Genomic DNA, 1,031 nt, shown 5'->3' on the forward strand with positions numbered 1-1,031 from the left:
AAAATATCAATTTTTTAATTAAAAAATAAATATATTTTTAATTATTTTTTATTTATTTTTCATAATCTTTATAGCAGTAACTTTCATTTATTCTAAAATATTGGCTATTTTTATAATCAATTATTTTTCTCATTTTTTTTATTTATGTGGTCTTTCATCCTTTTCTCCTCTCATGGGATATAACAACAGAAATCTAATCTTGTTATTACTTATGAAGTATCATAGAAAAAACACTTATGAAGATAATTTATGATGTGATTTGGAATTTGCAGAAAGATGTATGATAATATATTTCCCATTTTTCATTCTTAAAACAAAGCAATAGAAAAGTTCAAAGAGATTAACATTTTTACTTTTCCTGTATTTTTCCATATATATCTGAACGCATAAATGAAAAAATAAATGAAAAAAATAAATAATTATGAGGATGGCTAAAATTTTAGAAGGAATAGAAATCATTGATAATTTGCTATAAAGATTATAAAAAATAAATAAATATATATAAATTTAAGTTTAAATTCAGCTTATAGCTTTATGAACTTAATTTATTGAGATATTAATAAGTTGAGTTTGAACTAACTCAGATTCACTCCAACCCTAATTTAAACAACTCTTATGTGACTTTATATATATTCTAACAGAATACAATGGTTCAAAGACAATTTTCTTAATATATTTTTTTGTAACATTAATTAATCCTATTATTTAATGGGGTAGTTGCTCTTTCGCCATCACTTTAGCAAAAAAAACAAATCAAAACGTCCCTCTCCTAGCTATTTACATCAGGTTTATAAACAGTTACATAAATTAAACAGATATTTAAATGCCTAAATTAGTAAGTAGTAATCACACTTTAAATAAAAATTTATTCATATAAGTCTTAAATTAATATATTGCTTTTACAATGACGTTGATGCAAATAACCATAGGAGTTAGTTGATGTAGTTGAGGGGAATACACTCGTATTTTATAATAATAATAATAATAATAATAATAATAATAATAATAATAATAATAATAATAATAATAAA

This window comes from Arachis duranensis, chromosome 2 (genome assembly GCF_000817695.3).
Source record: "Arachis duranensis cultivar V14167 chromosome 2, aradu.V14167.gnm2.J7QH, whole genome shotgun sequence".
In the NCBI taxonomy this organism is placed as follows: Eukaryota; Viridiplantae; Streptophyta; class Magnoliopsida; order Fabales; family Fabaceae; genus Arachis; species Arachis duranensis.